Below are 15741 nucleotides of genomic sequence, written 5' to 3'. Positions count from 1 at the left end.
GCTTCATATTTATACATCAGGTGAAATTTCTGGCTCATTGTTCTATCTGTGGCCAAGCGATACCACAGAGAGCGCACTTGGTTCCTGCCCGTTCTTCGCTTCTTGTTGTTGTGAGCTTGGTAAATTAAGGGACTACGATGAAACTGATATTTGTATTGGAATACTAACAACAGTCGCTGCTGGCAATACTGGGGTGGTGGTAAACACACCGGGAACAGTGTCTTGATGTCTCCAAACACTGCATGAGGCTTTCGGTGGAATACCGCTGAACTCAGACGGGTGGACTACTCACACCCCTCCACCGGACCTGTCCTCATCTATCCCCAGCTATGGAACCTCACAAACTGGCTGCCATACAGTCTTGATGTCGGTACGGATGTCAGTTTGCCATTCTGGTATTCGGTCGCTGTGTCTTCCAGAGGCAGGTGATGAGTCAGTCCGTCTCCAGCTCTGTATGGACCCCGGGAAGACCGGGGAACTCCGTCTCATGTTACGGGACACTAGCGGAACAACGGGTCCGAGTGTGGTAAGACAGCACGATGTTTTCATTATTACCAAGCAGGCAGGCAGGCATGGATGTACAGAAGGTTTTGCCATTACACTATTACATTACCCCTGGGCTCATGCTTAATTTTGACAGGCATTCATTGAACTGTCAGTTCTTTGAAACAGATCATTTATAGTAAAACAAATAGTTGAACTACATTCTTGTCATCAAACATTCCCGCTAGGTTTATATAGGCTGTACATTACTGCTATGCTGTCCAATCTCTTCCAAAAACAGCTCCAACATGACATCAGTACAAGAACTACAGTCATTATACTACCAGGGAACAAACACTGGTTGACGGCCTATTTCAGTGTGATAAAATGAGCTTAACTTTTCTTCTCTCATGTCTTCCAGTCCATTGCAGAGTTTGACCTGAGGTCGCTACACTGAGGTGAAGTGGCAAAATGCCACGAGCTGAGTTTGGCCATGCCCCCTCATGACCACATCAGCTTCAACTTCCACTGCCAGCAGGAGGCTCAGGAGTGGGCCACCGTGGTGATGTCATCACTCAGAGAGGCACATAGGGGTCAGGCACCACCTACAGTGGCAAGAAAAAGTATGTGAACCCTTTGGAATTACCTGGATTTCTGCATAAATTGGTCATCAAATTTGATCTGATCTTCATCTAAGTCATGACAATAGACAAACAGTGTGCTTAAACTAATAACACACAAATTCTTGTATTCTTCTTGTCTATATTGAATACCTCATTTAAACATTCAGCGTGTAGGTTGGAAATAGTATGTGAACCCCTAAGCTAATGGCTTCTCCAAAAGCTAATTGGAGTCAGCTAACCTGGGGTCCAATCAATTAGATGAGATTGGAGATGTTGGTTAGAGCGGCCTTGCCCTATGAAAAACACTCACAAAATTTGAGTTTACTATTCACAAGAAGCATTGCCTGATGTGAACCATGCCTCGAACAAAAGAGATCTCAGAAGACCTAAGATTAAGAATTGTTGACTTGCATAAAGCTGGAAAGTGTTACAAAAGTATCTCTAAAAGCCTTGATGTTCATCAGTCCACGTTAAGACAAATTGTCTATAAATTGAGAAAGTTCAGCACTGTTGCTACTCTCCCTAGGATTGGCCGTCCTGCAAAGATGACTGCAAGAGCACAGTGCAGAATGCTCAATGAGGTTAAGAAGAATCCTAGAGTGTCAGCTAAAGACTTACAGAAATCTCTGGAACATGCTAACATCTCTGTTGACGAGTCTACGATATATAAAACATTAAACAAGAATTGTGTTTATGGGAGGACACCACGGAAGAAGCCACTGCTGTCCAAAAAACATTGCTGCACGTCTGAAGTTTGCAAAAGAGCCCCCAAATGGTTAACAGCGTTAACTGCAAAATATTCTGTGGACAGATGAAACTACAGTTGCGTTGTTTGGAAAGAACACACAACACTATGTGTGGAGAAAAAAAGGCACAGCACATCAAAACCTCATCCCAACTGTAAAGTATGGTGGAGGAAGAATCATGGTTTGGGGCTGCTTTGCTGCCTCAGGGCCTGGACAGCTTGCTATCATCAACGGAAAAATGAATTCCCAAGTTTGTCGACTTTTTGCAGGAGAATGTTAGGCTATCTGTCCCCCAATTGAAGCTCAACAGAAGTTGGGTGATGCAACAGGACAACGACCCAAAACAGAGAAGTAAATCAACAACAGAATGGCTTCAACATAAGAAAATACGCTTTCTGGAGTGGCCCAGTCCTAGTCCTCACTTCAACCCGATTGAGATGCTGTGGCGTGACCTCAAGAGAGCAGTTCACACCAGACATCCCAAGAATATTGCTTAAAAAACTTCTTATGGCTGCAGGGGCAGTATTGAGTAGCTTGGATGAAAGGTTCCCAGAGGTGCCCATAGTAAACTGCCTGCTCCTCAGTCCCAGTTGCTAATATATGCATATTATTATTCGTATTAGATAGAAAACACTCTGAAGTTTCTAAAACTGTTTGAATGATGTCTGTGAGTATAACAGAACTCATATGGCAGGCAAAAACCTGAGAAAAAATCTAAACAGGAAGTGGGAATTCTGAGGTTGGTCGATTTTCAACCAAGACCCTATTGAATACACAGTGGGATATGGATGAATTTGCACTTCCTACGGCTTCCACTAGATGTTAACAGTCTGTAGAACCTTGTCTGATGCCTCTACTGTGAAGTGGGCCGAAGGAGACAGAAATTAGTCAGGTCTGCCATCAGGTGACCATGCGCGTTCACATGAGAGGGAGCTCTGTTCCATCGCACATCTGAAGTCAATGTAATTCTCCGGTTGGAACGTTACTAAAGATTTATGTTAAAAACATTCTAAAGGTTGATTCAATACATCGTTTGACATGTTTCTACTGACTGTTACGGAACTTTTTGACATTTCGTCTGCTTTTAGTGAACGCGCTTCCTGACTTTGGATTTGTTTACCAAACACGCTAACAAAAATAGCTATTTGGATATAAATGATGGACATTACCGAACAAAACAAACATTTATTGTGGAAGTGGGAGTCCTGGGAGTGCATTCCGACGAAGATCAGCAAAGGTAAGTGAAGATTTCTAATGCTTTTTATGAGTTTTGTTGACTGCACAATTTGGCGGGTAACTGTATGGCTTGCCTTTGTGGCTGAACGCTGTTCTCAGATTTTTGAATATTGTGCTTTTGGTGTAAAGCTTTTTAAAATCTGACACAACGGTTGCATTAAGAACAAGTGTATCTTTAATTCTATGTAAAACATGTATCTTTCATCAAAGTTTATGATGAGTATTTATGTTATTTGACGTGGCTCTCTGCAATTTCTCCGTATATTTTGGAGGCATTTCTGAACATGGCACCAATGTAAACTGAGGTTTTTGGATATAAATATTAACTTTATCGAACAAAACATATATGTATTGTGTAACATGAAGTCCTATGAGTGTCATCTGATGAAGATCATCAAAGGTTAGTGATTAATTTTATCTCTATTTCTGCTTTATGTGACTCCTGTCTTTGGCTGGAAAAATGACTGTTTGTCTGTGATTTTAAGGTGACCTAACATAATCGTTTGTGGTGCTTTCGCTGTAAAGCCTATTTGAAATCGGACACTTTGGTGGGATTAACAACAAGATTACCTTTAAAATGGTATAAGATACATGTATGTTTGAGGAATTTTAATTATGAGATTTCTGTTTGAATTTGGAGCCCTGCACTTTCACTGGCTGTTGTCATATCATCCCGTTAACGGGATTGCAGCCATAAGAAGAAACAGTTTTGTAAAGAGGAATGGTCCAAAATTCCTCCTGACCATTGGTCTGATCTGCAAACCTCGTTTGGTTGAGGTTATTGCTGCAATAGGAGGGTCAACCAATTATTTAATTCTAGGGTTCACATACTTTTCCCACCCTGCAATGTAAATATTTACATGGTGTGTTCAAATAAGACATGAAAATGTATAATTGTTTGTGTGTTATTAGTTTAAGCAGACTGTGTTTGTCTATTGTTGTGACCTAGATGAAGATCAGATCAAATTTTATGACCAATTTATGCAGAAATCCAGTCATTTCCAAAGGGTTCACATACTTTTTCTTGCCACTGTATCTCTATTCTCTCTGACCTGTTTGTCCACTGAATTCTCTTCCTAGCCTTCCTGTGTTCTAATAACCCGAGTCCTCTCTCTCCTCCTCTCCTGACCCCTCAGTGGCAGCCAGCCCTCCCACCGAGGACAAACAGCTGCCTCTGGAGGCCTTAGATGTCCAGCTCCAGTGCCTTCCCACGCACAGGTAGCCCTACACAATATGGTTGCATTATGGGCAATTCCACATGAACGGAATTAAGCTGAGAATCAGATTTTTCACTTTAAAATGTATGCCAAACAAAAACCTATGATTGCAAAGTTAAACTATACAACTCTATGTGATGGAACAAAAAGCACTGCCCGTCATTCTGTTACCAAACTTTGCATCTGTACTGTTCTTCAAGTAAATGCGTCTTTGTAACATTTTCTGTGGAAATTGTTAAAAGCCGTCCTTGTGCATATTGTATAGTTTGTTTGACTTTTCAGTCATTGGTTTTCGTTTGGCATACATTTTAAAGTGAAAAATCGGTGTGTGGGCATAATTTCAAATTGCCCTTGTGCTTCATGTGAATACTTAATAGTGGTTGTGTGTACAGTAGTGGATAGGCCTAGTTTCTACCCTTTTCAATGGCTCACTGTCCCTGCCTCTTGGTTTCTTCCTTGTGTCCACTGGTCTGTGGAGGAGATGTGTGCTGACCTGACCAGGGTCATCGAGGCTGGTGACATCCAGGCGGCCTCCATCTACGCTGCCGCCCTAGCTCATCAGCAGGCAGGGCTGAAGATACAGCCCTCTGAGAGGAGCTACGGAGACACAGAGGTTAGGTGAGAGGGTTAAGAGCACTAGAGCTACTGGGTAGAAGAAGAGAAAGTTATTGAATAATTCAGAATATAACTTTGTAGGACAGGAAATGCATATTTTAGGAGTTTATGACGATTGTATCTTTCTGTGAAAGCTTGGCTGTAGTGGTCGAGGATTCTTCATCTTCCTGTTGTGTCACGGTGAAAGTCCTCCCCCACACGACCATTGCAATACTCAAGCAGCAGGTCAGTCTGAACAGCTTAAACAATATATATTTATTTTTTTAAAGTTTGAATTTAAATTCAGTTCTCTATAAAATGTATTTAGCTATAAAATAGTTTTAACATGATGTTAACCTTTCTGTCAGCGTTTATTTGTCTTTCTGTCTGTCCCTCTGTCTCCTAGATATTCCTGGAGTATGGCTTCCATCCGCGGGTGCAGCGCTGGGTCATCGGCCACTGTCTGTGTGCCGAGCAGCGCTCTCTGGCATCATATGGGGTGCGCAGGGATGGAGACACGGCCTTCCTGTACCTCCTCTCCGCCCGCCTCACATGGCAGCTGCTCCAGCAGGACCAGGAGAGTACCCTCCTCACCCGCGCTACCCCACCTCACGGGCCCCCCAGCAACTGCCCCACATCCCAGGACTGGAGGGGTTACAGCACCCTGCCACTCAGACTGAGCCACAGCAGCAAGGGTGAGACTGCTAAACACAAACAAGCACACACCACTGACATAAGGACCCATTGTTGGCACCCTCCTGACCAAGCGTTGTTCCTGTCCCTGTAGGTTCAAATGGAACAGGGCCAAATGGAGCAGGGGCAGAGAGGCTGAACATCAGTGAAATCAAAGACCTCATCAACCTGGAGATGCCACAACTCAATGATGCACTTAGTCCCAAGAAATCAGGCCCTCAGGTACACACAAGCTCTGTACAATACCCCTTGGTAATAATTGAATAACTATTTGACTGATACATACCTAGATGCTGTAAGTTGACATACAGTAGATATCCATCTACACACCTGCAAAGACACTCTTGCTGTGTGTCTCACGGTTGGGCCTGCCCCTCTTGTACGTACATAAACAAGCCCACGCTGCCTGGCTGTGAGATCTGCAGTACAGACCGTCCAGAGAGTTCTACTGTTCCTGGGAGCCAGAAACCAGACACTCTGTAGCTCCACCGCATACAACAGGAGGAAGAATCCGTCCAACAGTACCAGCAGGTAGAATGGTTTTAAGCTCAGACAGATCTACACTCCCTCACTCATGTACGTAAACACATTAAAATAGTGCTGATGCAAGCTGTCAGACCGTGCCGACAGGACAGGTAGGACTCTCTGATGTAGACACACACATGCACACTCTTGCACGTACACAGTTGAAAGTTAATGACTGTGTAGTTTAATGGTTTATTAAGGGAAAGTGAGGCTTAGTAGGATAATGTAAGAGTTGAGATGACATGGGAAGGTAGGATGGGCTCTCGAAGGCTGACTCTTCTTTTCTGTCTCTCTGTATTTTTAAAGCAGAAAGAGAGAAGAGAGCTGGGGGGCGCGGGTGCTCAAAACGTCTCCCTACTGGAAAACTTGGACCAGGACTACTGACTCGCATGCTCCACTTATCATCACAGAAAGAGACTGACTGACTCGCACGCTCCACGCATCATCACAGAAAGAGACTCGCACGCTCCACGCATCATCACAGAAAGAGACTCGCACGCTCCACGTATCATCACAGAAAGAGACTGACTGACTCGCACGCTCCACGCATCATCACAGAAAGAGACTGGCACGCTCCACGCATCATCACAGAAAGAGACTGGCACGCTCCACGCATCATCACAGAAAGAGACTGGCACGCTCCACGCATCATCACAGAAAGAGACTGGCACGCTCCATGCATCATCACAGAAAGAGACTCGCACGCTCCACGTATCATCACAGAAAGAGACTGGCTCGCACGCTCCACGTATCATCACAGAAAGAGACTGGCTCGCACGCTCCACGTATCATCACAGGAAGAGACTCGCACGCTCCACGTATCATCACAGAAAGAGACTGGCACGCTCGCTCCACGTATCATCACAGAAAGAGACTGGCTCGCACGCTCCACGCATCATCACAGAAAGAGACTGGCTTGCACGCTCCACGTATCATCATCAGAAAGAGACTGGCTCGCTCGCTCCACGTATCATCACAGAAAGAGACTCGCACACTCCACGTATCATCACAGAAAGAGACTGGCTCGCTCGCTCCACGTATCATCACAGAAAGAGACTGGCTCGCACGCTCCACGTATCATCACAGAAAGAGACTGGCTCGCACGCTCCACGTATCATCACAGGAAGAGACTCGCACGCTCCACGTATCATCACAGAAAGAGACTGGCACGCTCGCTCCACGTATCATCACAGAAAGAGACTGGCTCGCACGCTCCACGCATCATCACAGAAAGAGACTGGCTTGCACGCTCCACGTATCATCATCAGAAAGAGACTGGCTCGCTCGCTCCACGTATCATCACAGAAAGAGACTCGCACACTCCACGTATCATCACAGAAAGAGACTGGCTCGCTCGCTCCACGTATCATCACAGAAAGAGACTGGCTCGCACGCTCCACGTATCATCACAGAAAGAGACTGGCACGCTCGCTCCACGTATCATCACAGAAAGAGAATGGCTCGCACGCTCCACGCATCATCACAGAAAGAGACTGGCTCGCACGCTCCACGTATCATCATCAGAAAGAGACTGGCTCGCTCGCTCCACGTATCATCACAGAAAGAGACTGGCTCGCACGCTCCACGCATCATCACAGAAAGAGACTGGCTCGCACGCTCCACGTATCATCATCAGAAAGAGACTGGCTCGCTCGCTCCACGTATCATCACAGAAAGAGACTGGCTCGCTCGCTCCACGTATCATCACAGAAAGAGACTGGATCGCACGCTCCACGTATCATCACAGAAAGAGACTGACTGGCTCGCACGCTCCACGTATCATCACAGAAAGAGACTGGCTCGCACGCTCCACGTATCATCACAGAAAGAGACTGGCACGCTCCACGTATCATCACAGAAAGAGACTGGCACGCTCCACGTATCATCACAGAAAGAGACTGGCACGCTCCACGTATCATCACAGAAAGAGACTGGCACGCTCCACGTATCATCACAGAAAGAGACTGGCACGCTCCACGTATCATCACAGAAAGAGACTGGCACGCTCCACGTATCATCACAGAAAGAGACTGGCACGCTCCACGTATCATCACAGAAAGAGACTGGCACGCTCCACGTATCATCACAGAAAGAGACTGGCACGCTCCACGTATCATCACAGAAAGAGACTGGCACGCTCCACATATCATCACAGAAAGAGACTGGCACGCTCCACGTATCATCACAGAAAGAGACTGGCACACTCCACGTATCATCACAGAAAGAGACTGGCTCGCTCCACGTATCATCACAGAAAGAGACTGACACACACTTTCTATATTTTGCACCTGTAACACGATGTACCATTCTCTTCAACCCATGCAGTCTCTCTCAAGCTACTGAGCAATAGTCATTTGTCTTACGACACAACCTCAGTGACTACATTACATAGGACAGCATTGTGGCTACCTACCCTCTGCCCTTGTTTGAAACAAATACTGTATGTCTAAGCAAATGAATGGCTATTTTATGTTAATCTTTTTATATAGGACATTGTTAAAGCTGCTATTTTGCATGTTTATAATAAATATTGTAACTGTACTGCAAGTCCATGTAGGCCATTTTTGCAGTGTGTCAACCAGTTGAAACCTGTTTCAGAGAGGGAAAACAACTCTGCTGTGTTGCCCACTCTGTTCCTGTTTGTTTCAGTCTGGGTCATGAAGTTCAAAACTTTAATTGCTGTTTGTTTTCAATGTGTTAACTCTCAAAATGCACAGTTGAATTAATAATGAATGGATTTTGACTGAAAGTAGAACAAAAAAACATCTGTTATTGCAATTAAAACGTATTTAACTGTAATTAAGCAAGTAAAATGCTGTTTTGAATAAAATTAATGCCTGTTTGTTAATTGTTGTGTGTGTGTTTTAAATGTGTGCGTTTTGTGGATCCTCACCTCCCCAGGCTACAGAAGCAGAATGGAGAGATAACTTTGCCCTGCTGATGATGGGAAGGACCCGGTGCCCAACCCAGAGGCTGTGGACTATATGATCTGTTACCTGGACTTACAGCCTGGGGAAGGAGTCCTGCTCAGAGAGTCTCTCCACTGTTTCTGAGGGTAACACACAACATGGTGACCCTACCCCTATTGACCCTACCCCTAGTGACCCTAGTGAACCTACCCCTAGTGACCCAAGTGATCCTACCCCTAGTGACCCTACCCCTAGTGACTCTACCCCTAGTAAACCTAGTGACCCAAGTGATCCTACCCCTAGTGACCCTACCCCTAGTGACTCTACCCCTAGTAAACCTAGTGACTCAAGTGATCCTACCTCTATTGACCCTACCCCTAGTGACGGCCTAGTGACCCCTGAGTGACCCCCTACCTCGAGTGAACCCCTACCTCAAGTGACCCGAGTGACTCTACCCCTAGTGAACCTAGTGACCCGAGTGACTCTACCCCTAGTGAATCTAGTGACCTTACCCCTGGTGACCCTACCCCTGGTGACCCCCCTACCTCTGGTGACCCTACCCCCCCCCTACCTCTGGTGACCCTACCCCTGGTGACCATACCCCTGGTGAACCTACCCCTAGTGACCCAAGTGACCCTACCCCTAGTGACTCTACCCTTAGTGAACCTAGTTACCATAGTGGCCCTACCCCTAGTGATCCTACCCCTAGTGACCCTAGTGACCCTACCCCTAGTGACCCTACCCCTAGTGACCCTATTGAACCTACCCTTGGTGAACCTAGTTACCATAGTGACCATACCCCTAGTGACCCTACCCCTAGTTACTCTACCCTTAGTGAACCTAGTTACCATAGTGACTGTGACCCTATTGAACCTACCGCTAGTGACCCTATTGAACCTACCCCTAGTGACCCTATTGAACCTACCCCTAGTGACCCTATTGAACCTACCCTTAGTGACCCAAGTGATCCTACCCCTAGTGACTCTAGTGGCCCGAGTGACCCCCTACCCCTAGTGACTCTACCCCTAGTGAACCGAGTGACTCTACCCCTAGTGAACCGAGTGACTCGACCCCTTAGTGAACCTAGTTACCATAGTGACCCTACCCCTAGTGACCCTATTGAACCTACCCCTAGTGACTCTACCCCTAGTGACTCTACCCCTAGTGACTCTACCCCTAGTGACCCTATTGAACCTACCCCTATTGACTCTATCCCTAGTGACTCTAGTGGCCTGAGTGACCCCCTACCCCTAGTGACTCTACCCCTAGTGAACCGAGTGACTCGACCCCTAGTGAACCTACCCCTAGTGACCCTATTGACTCTACCCCTAGTGACCCTATTGAACCTACCCCTAGTGACCCTATTGAACCTACCCTTAGTGAACCTGCCCCTAGTGACCCTATTGAACCTACCCCTAGTGACCCTATTGAACCTACCCTTAGTGAACCTGCCCCTAGTGACCCTATTGAACCTCCCCCTAGTGACCCTAGTGAACCTACCCCTAGTGAACCTACCCCTAGTGACCCTACCCCTAGTGACCCTACCCCTAGTGACTCTATTGACTCTACCCCTAGTGGCCCTAGTGACTCTACCCTTAGTGAACCGAGTGACTCTACCCTTAGTGACCCTATTGAACCTACCCCTCTTGATCCTACCCCTAGTGACCCTACCCCTAGTTACCCTATTGAACCTACCCCAAGTGACTCTAGCCTTAGTGACCCTAGTGACCCTACCCCAGTTACCCTATTGCACCTACCCCTAGTGACTCTACTCTTAGTGAACCTAGTTACACTAGTTACTCTACCCCTAGTCACCCTACCTCTAGTTACCCTATTGAACCTACCCCTAGGGACTCTACCCTTAGTGAACCTAGTTACCCTAGTGACCCTACCTCTAGTTACCCTATTGCACCTACCCCTAGTGACTCTACCCTTAGTGAACCTAGTTACCCTAGTGACTCTACCCCTAGTGACTCTACCCATCTTGATCCTACCCCTAGTGACCCTATTGAACCCACCCCTAGTGAACCTAGTTACCCTAGTGACCCTATTCCTAGTGACCCTACCCCTAGTGACCCTACCCCTAGTGATTCTACCCCTAGTGACTCTGACCCTAGTGATCTTAGTGACTCTGACCCTAGTGACTCTGACCCTAGTGACTCTGACCCTAGTGACTCTGACCCTAGTGACTCTGACCCTAGTGATCTTAGTGACTCTGACCCTAGTGACTCTGACCCTAGTGACTCTGACCCTAGTGACTCTGACCCTAGTGACCCTACCCCTAGTGACTCCACCCCTAGTGACTCTGACCCTAGTGATCTTAGTGACTCTGACCCTAGTGACTCTGACCCTAGTGACTCTGACCCTAGTGACTCTGACCCTAGTGACTCTGACCCTAGTGACCCTGACCCTAGTGACTCTGACCCTAGTGACTCTGACCCTAGTGACTCTGACCCTAGTGACCCTACCCCTAGTTTTCCAAAGATGCATGCAACGTCTCAACGATTTTACTGAGTAACAGTTCATATAAGGAAATCGGTCGATTGAAATAAATAACTTAGGCCCTAATTTATAGATGGGCCATGGGTGGGCCCACTTAGGCCCACCCATAAATTAGGACCTAAGTTATTTATTTCAATTGACTGATTTCCTTATATTTTGGGGGAGATGGGCCCAGCCAATCAGAATTCGTTTTTCCTCCTCAAAAGGGCTTTATTACAAACAGAAATACTCCTCGATTTCATCAGCTGTCCACGTGGCTGGTCTCAGACGATCCCGTAGGTGAAGAAGCCGGATGTGGAGGTCCTGAAATGAACATTCAGTTCTCTGGCAACAACTTTGGTAGACATTCCTCCAGTCAACGTGTCAATTGCACGCTCCCTCAAAACTTGAGACATCTGTGGCATTGTGTTGTGTGACACAACTGCTTATTTTAGTGGCCTTTTATTGTCCCCAGCACAAGGTGCACCTGTGTAATGATCAGTACCAGGATGACCTGACAGCCCATTCTGTTTAATCAGCTTCTTGCTATGCCACACCTGTCAGGTGGATTATCTTGGCAAAGGAGAAATACTCACTAACAGGGACTCAAACAAATTTGTGCACAACATTTAGCGAGAAATACGCTTTTTGTACATATGGAACATTTCTGGGATCTTTTATTTCAGCTCATGAAAAATGGGACCAACACTTTACATGTTGCCTTTATATTTTTGTTCAGTATAACTAAACCTACTAGCTACTTAAGATGGCACATTGGATATTATAGACATTCTGTATAAACACACTGGCTAATGCAGACCAGAAAACTTCGGATGGTGTGTGCACGAGGACACAGTCAACGTGTTCCACTGCCCCGTCTGCAACAAGCACAACTGCCTGCTCTGCAAGGTACACACATCACATTTACATTCACCAATGATTGCAAACAAAATGGATTTGAAAAGACCACCTCCTCTACTTTCCCCTCTCTCTCTCAGGCGATCCATGAAGAGATGGACTGTAAACAGTACCAGGATGACCTAACAGCCATGCTGAGAATGACTCAGCAACCTGCAGAAGCAGAGATCTGCTCAAGGTGACACACAATCAGACACTTTTACATGTACTTTATACCTGTAGATTGATTTCAACAAGCATTGAAGACAAGTGGAAGGAATGTTAGGGTTTTCAGGTAGTTAGACTTTGCTCATATCATATTCACAGAAAATAACCCTCTCTCTCAGACCCTGGTCCTCTCCGGGGAGGCCTTGCACTGCCCTCAGTGCATTATCATTGTGCAGAAAAAGGAGGGCTGTGATTGGCTGCGTTGCACTGTCTGTCACACCGAGATCTGCTCGGTCACCAGACTGCGTCCCTGGGGGCCAGGGGTAAGAGCCCGCCTCTCCTGTCTCTCTCTGCCACATTCAGTCAAGCTCTGCTTGGTTGTGCTCCACTGCTCACCTCTAATGCAGAGATTTCCCATCTGTGTCTGCTACCGGTCTGTGTTTCTGTTCCCCCTAAGGGTCCGGGTGACACCAGCAAGGGCTGCCGCTGGAACATCAACAACCAAAAGTGTCAGAACTGTCACTGAGAAAGACAATAAGGGATGTGTGTGTTGTGAGAGTCAGATAGGTAGCAAGTTAGAATGGTAGGAGTAGGAACCAGAAGCCAAAGTTGACCATGCAAGACAAATGTGTATGTCACTCAAAAGGATTGATGATCTCACTGCATGTTCAGCTCTGCACATTTCCTGTTTGTTTTTGATCTCCCTATAAAGTCATGCAATACTGTTCAGGGACACATTAAACTAAGTGTCATTCACCTTTTCAGCACTCAAAGCTAAAGCCTAATGCCAATGACACAGCGTTCTGGGGTTGAAACAGAGAGCGTACTGTGTTCTGACTGGAAATAATGCAATTTTTTCTGCTTAGAAACATAATAAAAATAATCTGTTTCAAACTACATTGCGCTGTGTGTCAATTAATAGCCATTTTGTAAGTACATGAGTGTTCATGTGAAATGAATACTTTGGCATGTTCTATGTTTTTGTCCTGAATGAATAATGCAAGGCTCTGTCACAGACCGGATGTGAATACTAAAGGTTCTGTTTATTACTCACTGGCTCCTATTACAAAGTCATTATGAAGGCCAAGAAAACACTGTCTGTTTTCATGGAAGAATCCGTGGAATTGCGCAGGAACTGCTGGTGTGACATTGTGCCTTAACAGTGTGTCAAAGCCACTTAACATGAGGCCTCACAAGACTCATCTGAAGGTCCCTGGTACCAGTTGAAAAAATGAATGGAAGTATATATGGAGACTGTTTTTAATGCCAAAAATATGGTGTAAAATAAAAGAAATTCCTGATCTTTCTTATCTCTCAGATATAGGAGAAACACTTGAGAACAATTTACATTTACATTTACATTTAAGTCATTTAGCAGACGCTCTTATCCAGAGCGATTTACAAATTGGTGCATTCACCTGAACAATCTGCTGTTCCATGTAGTGAATGTTATTAAATGCGTTTGTATGTGCTAATAGCAGTATAGTTCAAGGGGTCTTAAAATTCCAAATCAAATAGCTAAAGGATCCTTGGTAAAACAATTTCATATCAGTAGCTAGTAAAAAAAATGGGATTACATAATAAAAATAGTTTGATTGCATAATTTCTTTACATATTTTCTTCATTTATTTGCCAAGTAGCAAACATATTATTTATTCGATGACACCTAAAAATCTATTGTGAGAGCCTATAATATAATTTACCTCAAATGCATAGTTTTGGCGCGAAATGCAATAATAAAAAGTCAAGATAGCAGAGAGTAGGCTCTTTCAACAATGAGCCACGTTGAGGAAGGTGATTTTTATCGCGCTGTTGGGCTGGGAGCAGCCCCGCCGAAAGCGCAGGTCTGTGTGGGTCCAGAGATGGTTGAAGTCCCGAAAGCATGCAGGGGAGTTCCACCGTCTCATTTAAGAGCTTCGACTATTTTGAGAGGAATTTCGAAGTTGATTTCGTCTGGACCGAAGCGAGTTGGATCACCTGCTCCAGATAGTTGGAGCCAGGATCGCCCGGATGGGTACCAACTACCAGGAGTTAGTTGAACGCCTGGCGATTTGTCTCCGGTAAGCTAAATTCTAGTGAATGTTTAAAGCCTTTGATACCGTATTTGATTGATATTAGATATATTTTATGTGCAACCTAGCTAGCAAAAGGGCTCTGTAGTTAATAGCCCCTATGTGACATATGTACTTTTACAGAATGTTCATTAGGACTATAACTTTTCCCAAAGTTGGTTTAAAATCATTTTTTAATGATGCAATGTTACCAAATAAAAATAACATCGGGGTGCCTTCTGCCCTGATGAAGGTAGGCTAGTCTTCTCCAGGACCCATTGTTGTTCAAGACAGTCAGTCATTCATTCAATTCTTATTGAAATCACTTAAACTCTTAGAAAAAAGGGTTCCAAACGCGTCCTCCTGCCTTCCCCATAGATAGCTATTTTTGGTTCCAGGTAGAACCCTTTGGGGAAAAGGTTATACTTGGAACCAAAAAGGGTACTACCTGGAACCAAAAATGGTTCTTCAAAGGGTTCTCCCATGGGGACAGCCGGAGAACACTTTTAGGTTCTAGATAGAAAAAACGGTGCTAAGAGTAGAGTTAGGCTGGGCTACAGTTTATTGATAGTCATAGATTGAATTGTACTGTTTCAAGGCATTGTTAATGATGGTTGAGTATTACAATATAATTAGTAGAGCATAATAAACTGTAATGTAGTAGAATATGTGGGTGCAATTTCAAGTTACACACAATATTGATAACTATTTTGAATTATATTTCAGATTCTTGGAGTCAGGGGACTCCTACAGGACCATTGGATTCAGCTTCGGAGTTGGACGGTCCACGGTGGCAGGCATTGTTCCCTCTGTGGCACAAGCCGTTTGGGACTGTCTGGTTGGTGAATACATGCCTGTCCCCAAGAGGAAGACTGGAGGGCCATCGCTGCTGAGTTCCTGGAGAGGTGGAATTTCCCAAACTGTCTTGGCTCCATTGCATAGATGCCTTCTACTGTTTCCGTGTCGTCGATGTTGGTGCTTACGGCAAGGGAAGTGATGGCGGGACCCTCCGGGACTCTGCCTTCGGCCAGGCACTTCAGGATGGCACCCTGGAGATTCTACCACCTGCATCACTCCCTGGGGCTGAAGACCTGGGACCTGTTCCCCACGTCTTCGTC

General features: G+C 45.5%; 1 pseudogene; it reads left to right on the top strand.

Annotated features, from left to right (window-relative positions):
- The first annotated feature begins 226 nt into the window (after positions 1 to 226).
- LOC120027877 lies at positions 227 to 13428 on the top strand (annotated as a pseudogene).
- Positions 13429 to 15741: the final 2313 nt, after the last annotated feature.

Source organism: Salvelinus namaycush, chromosome 33 (genome assembly GCF_016432855.1).
Source record: "Salvelinus namaycush isolate Seneca chromosome 33, SaNama_1.0, whole genome shotgun sequence".
NCBI classification, from domain to species: Eukaryota; Metazoa; Chordata; class Actinopteri; order Salmoniformes; family Salmonidae; genus Salvelinus; species Salvelinus namaycush.
This window is presented reverse-complemented; position numbering and strand designations above follow the sequence as displayed.